The sequence below is a fragment of the Oncorhynchus tshawytscha genome, linkage group LG11 (genome assembly GCF_018296145.1).
Source record: "Oncorhynchus tshawytscha isolate Ot180627B linkage group LG11, Otsh_v2.0, whole genome shotgun sequence".
Taxonomy (NCBI): Eukaryota; Metazoa; Chordata; class Actinopteri; order Salmoniformes; family Salmonidae; genus Oncorhynchus; species Oncorhynchus tshawytscha.
Window position 1 is genome coordinate 12,028,557 of NC_056439.1, and position 10,815 is coordinate 12,039,371.

Genomic DNA, 10,815 nt, shown 5'->3' on the forward strand with positions numbered 1-10,815 from the left:
CCTAATATTCTGTCATGAAGTTCTCTCTTCCTCTCACCCTGTGCCCTACAGAGAGAGACAGAGAGAGGGGGGTTAGAGGGGTTCACACACACATATAAAAGGCAGTACCTGAACTGATCACTGTAACTTTTTTGCAGTTACTGCAAACATGACCCCCCCATTTCCTCCATAACACTATACAATGGAGGCATGATATTTGTCCACATGATAAAGCATGTACTTAACAGGATCGGTGTCCCCAAACCAGGATGGTTGTTGCTCAATATGCGATAATGTGACTAGAAAACATTTCCAGGACATAGACATGTCATATATGGGCAGAAAGCTTTAAAATTATTGTTAATCTAACTGCAGTGTCCAATTTACAGTAGCTATTACATTTTTAAAAAATACCATGCTATTGTTTGAGGATAGTGCACAACAACAAAACACCATCACGGCAACTGGTTTGATACATTCACCTCTAAAGGTAACTAATGTATAACATTCAGTAATCTTGCTCTAATTTGTCGTCCTGAGGGTCCCAGAGATAAAAATGTAGTGTAGTTTTGTTTGAAAAAATAATTAAAATATAGGAACTGGGTTCTACAGTTTGACCCCACTCCTGTCACTGGCTCCACACCCACCCCGCCCGGCCATCTAGATGTGTCTTTTCTGTAGGGAAGCTAATGATCCATCATGTATGACATTCCTGGGAGTGTGTAAACTTAAATTTGTATTACCATAGCATTTTTGAATGTTCTCTATAGTTATGTACTTTATCCTTTTTAAATGTATAAAATGACCAATTTAGCACATTTGGGCAAACTCCCAGCAAACTTGGTGCAAAATGTTGTGTAGTGAGGTCATTCTTACTGGATCAGTCTGAAACTTTGCACACACACTTCTGCCAACTTGCAGACAAAATCGAAATGACATCCAGGCTCCTATGTTAATGTATCGCCGTTCTCTTGCCTTTCAAAGATGATTAAAAAAAATATAGAAAACGCATGTATTGTGTCTGTATTATCTTTTACCAGATCTAATGTGTTATATTCTCCAACATGAATTTCACATTTCCACAAACTCCAAAGTGTTTCCTTTCAAATGGTATCAAGAATATGCATATCCTTGCTTCAGGTCCTGAGCTACAGGGAGTTAGATTTGGGTATGTAATTTTAGGCAAACATTTTAAAAAGGGTCAGATCCTTAAAAAGATTTATTAATGGATAGAAAATGTCAACCTAATTTTTGACCAAATGTGGAGTTACTACTATTTTGCTTGGTATGGCAGTATTATAGACTCATTGACCAGTTTATTAGGTATACCCCCCCGTTAACAAAAATAGTATGCTCCTACAGACAGTGAGTCACATGCCCATGGCCTTTTGTATAAAGCAGGCAGACAGGCATTGAGACATTCAGTTACTGTTCGACAACATAAGAATGGGCAAAACGAGTGACCGTAGCAACCTTGAACGTGGTATGATCATCGATTTGGCGTAAGCAGCATGAGTCCATTGCCCCATCCTGCCTGGTGTCAACGGTACAGGTTGGTGGCGTAATGGAGTGGGAAATGTTTTCCTGGCACACATTATGTCTCTTAATACCAATTGAGCAACGTTCTCATGCCCTGAAGAATCCAGGATGTTCTGGAGGCAAAGGGGGGTCCGACCTAGTACTAGATAAACTGGCCACTGAGTGTATGCATGCTTTAATTTGACATGCTCCTATGAACTTCACATGTTGGTGTTCATGGGTCCTTTTCGAAGGAAATACCCTACTGTATTATATGCATGTATATGTTGTTGCTGTTTTTTGAAGAATCCAATTTCTTCCTTTATGAATAAAGTTTATTAAATTAAATTCATGTAATGCAGCTACCACCACCATAGGACTTTACATTGTCAACGTGCAGTTTGTCATTTTCTCTTAGACTGTCATCATGAATCATCAGATTCATATGTGCCAGTCATAAGGATAGTAGTTTCTTACCACAGTCAGTAAAAGCATAATTTTTCTGACATGTTGCAAGGCTGGCTAGAGGATAGGGGACACTTGTCAGACAAGACTGTGTGAGCAGAGTGAGCAAAGCATGTGTATCAGCTAGCCAGCGGTCTCAGGATGTATTTAAGACAGGCAAAGAAACAGGATGCCTCAGCCCGCTTGTAGAAAAAGGCCCTGAGGGAGACTCTCCTTCCCTTGCTGATGTCCCGTATAGTATGTGCCAGAAAATAGCTTGACAGGAAAAATACCATTGCCATAGCTACCAGGATGGAGACCCTTGGTTTAACCCTTTACGTATAGTTTGTTTAAATCTTAAATGCTGACTACTCGACAGTACACAGCAGAAGTCAAGTCATTCATAGTGTCTGTCGCTAGTTTATCTAACCTACAACATTTACATAACTTTGGTTGTGCGGCCCTTGAAGCTTAGTGGGTTTCAGCCAAATTGGTGGATTGATGTAAAAAATGTTTTTTTAAAAGGATTAAAAAAAGATTTGTGGTCCAATCAAGCTAGATTTATCTGGAAAGACATGATTACACAATCCTTTTCACTTCTTGGGTCAACTAAGGGTTAACGCTCCACATGTGGGGACTGGGGACCTTTCAGAGAATGACAATCTGGTTCATGGTGTATTGAGATACCACCGAATATTTATGACACCATAACACTCAAACATAAAGAAAGAAAGTCGCACACTCTTATATGCTCCCAACAATTGAATGGGTAAACCTAATAACCAATGTTTTGGCAACACAGTGCCTTCTTCAGGGTTGCATAATGAATGCTTGAACCAGGTTATGTGGGAATATTTTTGGGTGTGCGTCAGCTCATGCTTTTTATCATAACACTCAATATCTCTCGAAAGCCTCGTCAATCAAATAGATGATTTGATGAATCAAAATCCAGCTCCTTCCCTGATTTATCAATTCCCATGAAATGTAGCTGCATATCAAGGTGGATTTGCAGCGCATGAATGTGTCTATGAAACTATTCCACAAATCCTTCTCTCAGACACAGACACAGCACAGCCATAACAGAGACACACAGACACAACAAGGGCACAATAAGTCAGACACAACAGACAAAGGACACAACGAAAACAACATACAGAACACATACAAAACTCCTGTCGTCTCAGAAAGGGAGGTCTCGCTGTTACATAATCTTTATGTAAGGCAGCTTGAAATGCAACTAAATACATCTTGCTTGATTAATCCATCAACATACCACGAGCAGAGTCTCATGGGCAAAAGATGACTGATGACAGATGACAAAGGTACATTACTGTTGAAGATGTCAAATTATCTTGACCAATCAGAGAAGCCGAGTGCAACTTACATGAACAAACATATTTGTTAAATGTCCTTAAGTTCTGTAGATATCAGCATTAACAATGACCCTATTTGAAAATGCCCAATATTAATCAATCAAGTCAATAAACAAAGCCACAAATCCATTACTCAAGCATATACAGTGCATCCCCCGACTATATGACGACATTGCAAAGACACTATATGAATCACTCTAAAATCCCTATCCCAAACACAGTCACAGCATCTGTGAAACAATCAACAGGCGTCACCACCAAGCTGATATATTCAGTGACACCCACCCAGTGCTACCCTTGCCAACATAAGACTGTGCCACCATGCCATTTACCCACCACGTTCTGTAGGAGCTCTACCATCACTGAGTCATCCTCAGAGTAAAACGCAGCGCATGCTTCTGCCCCTTAAAGACGCTCCTGTCCAGGTAGCAGAGAAATTATGAGCTGCTTAAAGAGCTGCTAAACTTGAAAAGAGATGATGGCACATATCAAGAGGAGAGAGAGTGAGAGAGCAGGATTAATTGCAAGAGCCAACAGTGTGGACCTATGTCTGGACTCGTAGCCAATCAATTTCTTACATCTCTTCCCCTCTTCCTCCCTACTGTTGCTTTCCCCTCACCCTCTTACTGTTGCTTTCCCCTCACCCTCTTACTGTTGCTTTCCCCTCACCCTCTTACTGTTGCTTTCCCCTCACCCTCTTACTGTTGCTTTCCCTCACCCTCTTACTGTTGCTTTCCCCTCACCCTCTTACTGTTGCTTTCCCCTCACCCTCTTACTGTTGCTTTTCTCTCTCTCTCTCTCTCTCTCTCTCTCTCTCTCTCTCTAGCAAGGGATCCTGGGAAAGGGATGCAGCAGCGTCAGTAAGCCGCAGGGTGCGGATTGGCTGGCATCTTGAAGAGTGACCAATGAGACAGGGAGTAGCCGGCGTGGGTCAGCTCGGCAACCAATGAGGCAGAAACTAACATGATCAAAGGGAGCAGCAGTGTGCGTGTGTATACACATATTGCTGACGAATGAGAGTAATGCTAGGGCAAAAACCAAAACTTTCACCCCTTGGGGTCCTGAGGACCGAGTTTGGGAAATACTGGACAAGAGAGAGAGAGACGGAGAAGAAGCGTCCTGCCAGTCGGCCTAGATCAAAAAGGCAGCCTCAATGGCACAATGCATGCACACACAAATAGACACACACACACATAGATAAACACGCACACAGACTGTGACTCGCAGACACACACACACACACACACACACACACACACACACACACACACATGCATGCAAATGTCAACATTAAACAACGACAGAAGGGAATTAAGGTCAACAGCAACTCGCTACGTAGAAGAAGACATCACTTCATCTGATCACAAAAAAACTAAGATATGTCAAAGCTGATGGCTTCTGCCTAGATAACATAGCCTATAACTACAGTGAAGAGTTACAAAATATTGAGAGGGCATCCAGAAAAATGACAGTATGCATGTGACAATTCAAGCCTTCTGCATAGACTTGGGCTGCATCCCATTCTCTATTATAGTCCCTGGTTCCTGTTCAAAAGGAGTGAACTACTGTATGTAGAGAATAGGATGCCATTTGGGACAAACCACCCTCTTTGCTCTTGCTTAATGAAACACCAGGTTTCATCCCACTCTCCACTTAATTCATTATTAGGGTGACACTGTCACCTCATTGAGCAGGTCCTTAAGTACTATGATTAAAAAGGAAAGTGGAATTCCTTGTCATGCCAAGGAGTGGCATGATGGAACAAACAGACTGGTACTCAGGCAAGAATTTCCCTCTTATCTTTAGTATGTTTGGATAGCATGAAACCGATAGGGAGATTTTAAAAAAGGAGACACAGGAGGAAGAGTGTAGATCGAGATTGAAGCCTGGTCTCCAGTGAGGAGGCCTGTACAGGCCAGGAGTGTTATTCACTTGACCACGGCTCTGGACAGTACTGCATGACTACCAGGATGCTTGGGAGGCTAGTAGACACCTAGAGGAATTAGAATCAGGTCATGTGTGATGGATGGATGGACAGACTGGGAAGGCTTTTATAGAAGTTAATTGCGTGAGCTGTACCAATAAGGGCAATTGTACAAGCGTAGATTGAATTCATTGCCCGCAAATTTCAAGTTGAGATGCATCACACCAAGAAACACAGTCTCCTTTTCAAAAAGTGCAGATACAGTGGGGCAAAAAAGTATTTAGTCAGCCACCAATTGGGCAAGTTCTCCCACTTAAAAAGATGAGAGAGGCCTGTAATTTTCATCATAGGTACACTTCAACTATGACAGACAAAATGAGAAAGAAATATCCAGAAAATCACATTGTAGGATTTTTTATGAATTTATTTGCAAATGGTGGAAAATAAGTATTTGGTCACCTACAAACAATCAAGATTTCTGGCTCTCACAGACCTTCTTTAAGAGGCTCCTCTGTCCTCCACTCGTTACCTGTATTAATGGCACCTGTTTGAACTTGTTATCGGTATAAAAGACACCTGTCCACAACCTCAAACAGTCACACTCCAAACTCCACTATGGCCAAGACCAAAGAGCTGTCAAAGGACACCAGAAACAAAATTGTAGACCTGCACCAGGCTGGGAAGACTTAATCTGCAATAGGTAAGCAGCTTGGTTTGAAGAAATCAACTGTGGAAGCAATTATTAGGAAATCGAAGATATACAAGACCACTGATAATCTCCCTCGATCTGGGGCTCCATGCAAGATCTCACCCCGTGGGGTCAAAATGATCACAAGAACGGTAAGCAAAAATCCCAGAACCACACGGGGGGACCTAGTGAATGACCTGCAGAGAGCTGGGACCAAAGTAACAAAGCCTACCATCAGTAACACACTACGCCGCCAGTGACTCAAATCCTGCAGTACCAGACGTGTCCCCCTGCTTAAGCCAGTACATGTCCAGGCCCGTCTGAAGTTTGCTAGAGAGCATTTAGATGATCCATAATGTCAAAGGACATTATGGACTTAATGACTGACAATAAAGTCCTCCCACGATATATATTGTGCATCCCAAATGGCACCCTATTCCCTACATAGTGTAATACCTTTAACCAGGGCCCATAGGGTCAAAAGGAGTGCAACCATAGGAAATTGGGTGTCATTTGTGACGCAGATATAGTGTTGGGTTAAATAACAGCCATTTCTGTGAGTATTCATTTGATTTGAGATTAGTCTTTGTTAACTGGGGAATACAAGTCTTGTTCAATGGAAGGCAACAACGCTAAATTATAGCATTGGTCTATAATTAAATGGACAATGAAAATGACAACAGTCCATGAAGACAACAACAACAGTTTTGCAGAACTATTGAATCTAGATGATAGGAACACTGTGGACAATTTTCAGCAAGTTGCAACATTGAAATACAGAAATAACCACTTTTCCATAAACAAGGTCTAAATTACGTTTGATGCACTCCGGAAGTAATTTTTTTGCAGAACTGTTTAAACTAAATGGCAGGAACACTGTGGACAATATTAAGCAAGTTGCAACATTGAAATACAGAAATAACCACTTTTGAATAAACAAGGTCTAAATCATGTTTGATGCACTCTGGATGTACATTTTTTGCAGAACTGTGTACCCTAGATGATAGGAACACTGTGGACAATTTTCAACAAGTTGTAACATTGAAATACAGAAATAACCACTTTTCCATAAACAAGGTCTAAATCATGTTTGATGCACTCTGGATGTACATTTTTTAAAGGAACTGTGTACCCTAGATGATAGGAACACTGTGGATGTAAAAAAAATAATTTGTTCTGTTTGTTCGAGATGATATGAACACTGTGGACAATGTTCATCAAGTTGCAACATACAGAAATAAGCACTTTTCCATAAACAAGGTCCAAATCATGTTTGATGCACTCTGGATATACAATTTTTGCTGTGCTGTTTATTCGAGACGATATGAACACTATGGATAATTTTCAGCAAGTTGCAACATTGAAATACAGAAATAACAACTTTTCCATAAACAAGGTCTAAATCATATTTGATGCACTCTGGATGTAATTTGTCTTTGCAAAACTGTTGAAACTAGATGATAGGAACACTGTGGACAATTTTCACTAAGTTGCAACATTGAAATACAGAAATAACCACTTTTTCATAAACAAGGTCTAAATAATGTTTGATGCACTCTGGATTTACATGTTTTGCAGAACTGTGTACCCTAGATGACAGTAACACTGTGGACAATTTTCAACAGGTTGCAACATTGAAATACAGAAATAACCACTTTTCCATAAACAAGCTCTGAATCATGTTTGATGCACTCTGGATGTACAATTTTTGCTGTGCTGTTTATTCGAGACGATATGAACACTGTGGACAATTTCAGCAAGTTGCAACATACAGAAATAAGCACTTTTCCATAAACAAGCTCTAAATCATGTTTGATGCACTCTGGATGTACAATTTTTGCTGTGCTGTCTATTCGAGATGAAATGAACACTGTGGACAGTTTTCATCAAGTTGCAACATTGAAATACAGAAATAGCAACTTTTCCACAAACAAGCTCTAAATCATGTGTGATGCACTCTGGATAAAAAAAAATGTTCTGTTTATTCGAGATGGAATGAACACTGTGGACAATTTTCAGCAAGTTGCAACATTGAAATACAGAAATAGCAACTTTTCCATGAACAAGGTCTAAATCATGTTTGATGCACTCTGAATGTAGTCTTTTTGCAGAACTGTGTACCCTAGATGATAGGAACACTGTGGACAATATTCAACAAGTTGCAACATTGAAATACAGAAATAACCACTTTTCCATAAACAAGCTCTGAATCATGTTTGATGCACTCTGGAAGCTAATTTGTTGCAGAACTGTGTACCCTAGATGATAGGAACACTGTAGACAATTTTCCGCAAGTTGCAACATTGAAATACAGAAATAACCACTTTTGAATAAACAAGGTCTAAATCATGTTTGATGCACTCTGGATGTACATTTTTTGCAGAACTGTGTACCCTAGATGATAGGAACACTGTAGAAAATTTTCAGCAAGTTGCAACATTGAAATACAGAAATAATCCCTTTTCCATAAACAAGGTCTAAATCATGTTTGATGCACTCTGTAAGTACATTTGTTTGCAGAACTGGTTGAACTAGATGATAGGAACAGTGGACAATTTTCAGTAAGTTGAAACCATGAAGAACAGAAATAAACACTTTTTCATAAACAAGGTCTGAATTATGTTTGATGCACCCTGTAAGTATTTTTTTTTCAGTATTATTTGAATTAGATGATATTAACACTGTGGACAATTTTCAGCAAGTTGAAACCATGAAAAACAAACATAAACACTTTTCCATAAACAAGGTCTGAATCATGTTTGATGCACTCTGTAAGTCAATTTTTTGCAGTACTGTTTAAACTAGATGATAGGAACAATGTGGACAATTTTCAGCAAGCTGAAACCATGAATTACTGAAATAAACACTATTCCATAAACAAGGTCTAAATCATTTTTGATGCACTCTTTAAGTAAAATTGTTTGCAGAACTGTCAAACAAGGAACGTAACTCTCGACCCTCTCCACTACAGCCCTGTCAATGTTAATGGAGGCCTGTTCGGCACTCCTTTTCCTGTTGTCCACGATCAGCTCACATTGAGGGAGAGGTTGTTGTCCTGGCACCACACAGCCAGGTATCTCACCTCCCTATAGGCTGTCTCATCGTGGGAAAGGGCAGTGTGGAGTACGATTGAGATTGTATAATATTAATTTTTTATTTAACCTTTATTTAAAACTGCGACATGGCCAAGATAGAGCAAAGCAGTGTGACACCAACACAGTTACACATGGGATATACAAATGTACAGTCAATAACACAAAGTCTATATACAGTGTGTGCAAATGTAAGATTAGGGGGGTAAAGCAATAAATAGGCCATAGTGGTGAAATAATTACAATTTAGCAATTAAACACTGGAGTGATAGATGTGCAGAAGATGAATGTGAGTTGAGATACTGGGGTGCAAAGGAGCAAAAAAAATAACAATATGGGGATGAGGTAGTTGGGTGAGCTAGTTACAGATTGGGTATGTACAGGTGTAATGATCGGTAAGCTGCTCTGACAGCTGATGCTTAAAGTTAGTGAGGGAAATATAAGTCTCCAGCTTCAGTGATTTAAAAAAAAAATTGTTCCAGTCATTGGCAGCAGACAACTGGAAGGAAAGGCATCCAAAGGAGGAGTTGGCTTTGGAGTGACCAGTGAAATATACCTGCTGGAGCGCATGCTACGGGTTGGTGCTGCTATGGTGACCAGTGAGCTGAGATAAGGCGGGGCTTTACCTAGCAAAGACTTATAGATGACCTGGAGCCAGTGGGTTTGTCGACGAATATGAAGTGAGGGCCAGCCAACGAGAGCATACAGGTCGCAGTAGTGGGTAGTATATGGGGCTTTGGTGACAAAACGGATGGCACTGTGATAGACTACATCCAATTTGCTGAGTAGAGTGTTGGAAGCTATTTTGTAAATTACATCGCCGAAGTCAAAGATCGGTAGGATAGTCCATTTTTGAGGGTATGTTTGGCAGCATGAGTGAAGGATGCTTTGTGGCAAAATAGGAAGCCGATTCTAGATTTCATTTTGGATTGGATATGCTTAATGTGAGTCTGGAAGGAGAGTTTACATTCTAACCAGACATCTAGGTATTTGTAGTTGTCCACATATTCTAAGTCAGAACCGTCCAGAGTAGTGATGCTAGACGAAGGGGCAGGTGCGGGCAGCGATGGGTTGAAGACCATGCATTTAGTTTTACTTGCATTTAAGAGCAGTTGGAGGCCACGGAAGGAGTGTTTTATGGCATTGAAGCTGGTCTGGAGGTTTGTTAACACCGTGTCCAAAGAAGGGCCAGGAGTATACAGAAGGGTGTCGTCTGTGTAGAGGTTGATCAGAGAATCACCAGCAGCATGACCAACATCATTGATGTATACAGAGAAAAGTGTCGGCCTGAGAACTGAACCCAGAGGCCCGGACAACAGGCATTTGACACATTGAACTCTATCTGATAAGTAGTTTGTGAACCAGGTGAGGAAGTCATTTGAGAAAGCAAGGTTGTTGAGTCTGCTGAAAAGAATGCGGCGATTGACAGTGTCGAAAGCCTTGGCCAGGTCGATGAATACGGCTGCACAGTATTGTCTTTTATCGATGGCGGTTATGATATCTTTTAGGACCTTGAGCGTGGCTGAGGTGCACCCATGACCAGCTCGGAAACCAGATTGCATAGCGGAGAAGGTACGATGGGATTCTAAATGGTCGGTGATCTGTTTGTTAACTTAGCTTTCGAAAGACTTTAGAAAGGCAGGGTAGGATGGTCACCCACGTGGGTATAACCAATGAAGAGAAGGCACGTGGGTACCTGCTTCTACAAACCAATGAGGAGATGGGAGAGGCAGGACTTGCAGCGTGATCCTTGGTAACGAAGACGCTCGTTGGCGCGTGTGAGCAGTGTGGTTGCAA